Genomic DNA, 4605 nt, shown 5'->3' with positions numbered 1-4605 from the left:
CTTGCTGGAGTCTCTTTGCTAATATTCTATTTAAGATTTTTGCATCTATGTTCATTAGGGAGATTGGTCTATAGTTTTCTTTCTCTGTTTTTGGTCTACCTGGCTTTGGAATCAGTACCATCTTTGTGTCATAAAAGGAATTTGGTAGGACTCCTTCTTTGCTTATCATATCAAATAATTTGTCTTTGAATGTCTGATAGAATTCACTTGTGAATCCATCAGGTCCTGGTGATTTTTTCTTAGGGAGTTCTTTGATGGCTTGTTCAATTTCTATTTCTGATATGGGATTATTTAGGTATTCTATTTCTTCTGCTGTTAATCTAAGCAATTTATATTTTTGTAAATATTCATGCATATCTCTTTAATTGTTATATTTGTTGCCATATAATTGGGCGAAATAGTTCTTAATGATTGCCTTAATTTCCCCTTCCTTAGAGGTGAGGTCTCCCTTTTCATCTTTAATACTGTCAATTTGGTTTTCTTCTTTCCTTTTTCTTATTAGATTGACCAGTACTTTGTCTATTTTATCTGTTTTCTCAAAATACCAGTTTCTAGTCTTATTTATTAATTCAATAGTTCTTTTACTTTCGATTTTATTAATTTCTCCCTTAATTTTTAGTATTTCTAATTTAGTTTTCATCTGGGGGTTTTTGATTTGCTCGCTTTCTAATTTTTTGAGTTGCATACCCAATTCATTAATCTCTGCCCTCCTTAATTTGTTAATATATGCACTCAAGGATATAAATTTCCGCCTGAGTACTGCCTTGGCTGCATCCCACAGAGTTTGGTAGGATGTCTCATCATTGTCATTCTCTTCAATGAAATTGTTGATTGTTTCTATGATTTCTTCTTTGACAAATTGGTTTTGGAGAATCATATTGTTTAATTTCCAATTGGTTTTTGATTTGCCTGTCCAGGTGCCCTTACTAATTATTATTTTTATCACATTATGATCTGAGAAGGTTACATTTATTAATTTCTGCTCTTTTGGATTTGTTTGCAATATTTCTATGCCCTATTATATGGTCAATCTTTGTGAATGTACCATGTGCAGCTGAAAAGAAGGTATATTCCTTTTTGCCCCTATTTATTTTTCTCCACATATCAATTAAATCTAATTTTTCTAGGACTTCATTCATCTCACCTCTTTCTTATTTATTTTTTGGTTTGATTTATCTAGATCTGAAAGAGGAATATTTAGATCTCCCACTATTATGGTTTTACTATCTGTTTCCTTCTTGAACTCTGCCAGTTGAAATCTAAATTTTTGATGAAACTTTAATGTATTGGGACCTGAGCTATGCTAGCTTTCAGGCAAATATTATGAATACCTGGATGATGGAAAATGTAATTAAAAAAATAATATTTGAGAAAGACCTGTTATTGAGTAGTAGATGAGGAATAGCTATAAGTCTTCTTTCTTGAATGAGATTTTGGTTTCACTCAAGGCAGATCTTGTTTTGGGGCTTGACTGTATTTAATCTATTCAGTTATAGCTGGGAAGAATCCCTTAGAAGTCTAAGAACTTAGTCATCTTATTTTTTTTAGTAACATTTTATAAACTCTGGTAGAGATAGTAAGGGCCTCTCCTTGGAGTTAGAAAGATATGGGTTCGACCTCCACCTCTGAGATATCCTGGCTCTGTGGCCTTGGGCAAGTCACTTAACCTCCTAGATCTCCCAAGCAACTCTTTGGGAACAAAAATTGTGAAGTGGACTCTTGATCTACATGGATGGGTTAGATCTTTGCTTATTGGGAGAATTTCCTATGGCATTAAAAACAACTCTACCCATAGAACCATAGACAGTTTTCCTGAAAAGAAAGGGACATATTTAAGCAAAACTTCACTGTCAGTCATTGCAGTTGGTTGCTTTGCTACCACAAAGTACTTGTCATGAATATTATGGTATCTTGGACCTTTGGATTTCTGTCTTTAACCTCCATGCCTCCCAACTCATTTCCTTGGAAGGCTGAAGAATAGGCAAACATATCATAAGCTTGAAAATACCAAAGTAAACTTCAGGGTGGAGGCAGGTTGAAGAAACTAGTTTTCTTAATGTCTTCCTTGAGAGGTCTTATTTTTAACTTATTTTAATTTCATTTTAGAAATGGATTGGCATTTAAAACCCAGATGAGACCCAGGTTCTTTGAATTTTGAATTGGCTGGGCCTGTTTCAGCTAATAGTGTGAATAACTGAGTTGACTATAACCTAACCTCCTTGAAAAGAGATGACATATGAAAGAAGTTGTCTAAGGAGGATGGACCAAGCCCTTATCACATACTGACTGATGACTGCATACCAATGGGGAATACAAAATGTTGCTGGCCATGCCTGAGGAAGCATAGAGGGAGACAGAACTGCATATATGAGCCTGTGATTGGTGTGATATGAGGAGTATAGGCATTAAATAGTAAGGAAGAGTTCAGAGAATCCAGAGAGTGATGGCAAACAAAAGCTGGCAAGTTTTATCTAGCAGCCTCAAGTAAGTTCCTACAGGGCAAGGCTTGTGTTTCCCTGTACTTTTCTTCCCAGCTTTTGGTATATAGTTCTCATTTGTGGATTGATTCAAAGAAGCATAAATATATTCAGATCTGACCTGTAAACAAACAAACAATTAATCTCTATCACTTTTCTCTGCCCAAATCTTAAGAAGAGTCTCTCTTCTCTGCTTCTTTTTTCTTTCCACTTTTCAACCTCTTATTGTCAGGCTTATTATTCTTTCATTGTACAGAAAAATGCTCTCCAAAAAATGATCTGGTTCGATTTTCTGATCCTCAGTCTTCTTTGATTTGTGAAGTTTGTTACTGACCACCTCATTCTGGATATTTTCTTTCCTGGGTTTTCCATGATATTCTTCTCTCTTGGTTTTCTTCTGCTCTCTCTGTTCCTTTCAATCTCCTTCACTGTCCATCATATGTCTCCTGTCCCTTAAGTGTAAGTAACCCATCAAGCTCTCTTCTCTCTATATTCTCTCCTTTGGCAATCTCATCAGCCTCCATTGGTTCATTTAGCACTAGATGAATAACTCCCAAGGGGCTCGATTTTTCACCATACGGATGATTCTCAAATCTAGGTCTCTAGTTTTATCTTCATCGAACTTTTGTCTATAATTCTTACACTACAAAGATGTCCATACTGGCATCCCAAACTGAACTTAACTCCTTTTCTAAACACATCTTTCCCCTTTTTTCCCCAGTGGCAATACTAGTTTTTCATAACCTTAGTATCATCTTGGATCCTTTTTACCTTCATATACTTATCAGTTGCCATGTTCTATTATTTCAACAATATATCTCAAATGCCCTTTTCTCTGGTTCTTTGGCCATTGTGTTAGTTTTAGTTATTGCCACTTACCCATCTGCACTATTATAAGAACCTTAGGGTTGTTTTCCCTATAGCTAGTCTCCTCCCCTCCAATGTATTCACCACATAGCTCCCCAAATCCCTCCTAGGCTACATATCTGACTGTGTCACTATGCTTAAAAAGTTTTTTGTTGTGACTAGAAGAAAATACAGATTCCTTGCTCTGACCTTTATTTTGCTTTCCTCCCTCATCTATTTTGCTTTCCAGCCATCTAGGATCACTGGCTGTTGCCTGAAGTCTTAATATACCAGTTCTTTGAGCATTTGCACAGGCCTGGGACATGCATCAGTCTCTCAGAATCATTCTGTTCTTTCCAGCTCAAAGTGCTGCTTCCCTCATCTTTCCCTATGCCCTTCCTTTCCCTTTGCTTCCAGCTAGAATAATATTCCACTGTCAAGATCTTGCTTTGAGTCCCCCTTATTTTTGACATTTTTGTATTTAACTTTTGTACATGTTGTAGTCTCATCTCCTTGGAAGGTAGGAACTTTAAATTTTTTTTCTCTTCATATTCCTAATGCCTGAAACATAGAAGGTGCTAATAAATGTGATGACTTGAGCCAAATTTTTGGATGGGGAGGTTAGTGTCAGTTGTGATGAGATTAAGGTCTAAGATAAGAGTTGTAGAGGAATCTCTGAATGGAATGTGCATTGAGCAGAAAGATAATAACAAGTGATGTTTATACTGTGATTGAAGGTTTATAAAATACTCCACCACCTTGATCTTCACAACTCCAGTTAGCCCCAATTGACAGTTTAGGAAAGGGAGGGTGGAGACATTAAGAGCCTTGCCCATGCAAGTATCAGATGTGGGATTTGAAGCCAGTTCCTCTGACTCCCAGGTTCAGAGCTTTATTTACTATACCACTATGTTACTTCAACAGCCAGAATTGCCAAAAGGGACAGTATCTTGACCTCTTGCAGGTTTAATTTTTGTTTACTGATTTGAATTGAGGTATATTTTTGAATTGGGAGGCTGGCATCAGAATTGTGATGAAATTAGGATTTAAGCATAATTGTAAAGGAATTTCTGAATGGGATGTACATTGGGCAGGGAGAATTAATAGTAACTGACCTTAGAGTGCTCACTGAATAACTGATTGAATTTTCCCATCTCTCTGCATTTGTGCTGTAGTAGGAGGCTGGAAATATCAGAATAGGTAACTTGTGAAAAGTTTTTGTTTGGCTAGATAATTGATCTCCTTCTGACCTGTGCTACTTTCTTATTTTCTATAGGTGTAA

This window comes from Gracilinanus agilis, chromosome 4, assembly GCF_016433145.1.
Source record: "Gracilinanus agilis isolate LMUSP501 chromosome 4, AgileGrace, whole genome shotgun sequence".
NCBI lineage: Eukaryota > Metazoa > Chordata > Mammalia > Didelphimorphia > Didelphidae > Gracilinanus > Gracilinanus agilis.
This window is presented reverse-complemented; position numbering follows the sequence as displayed.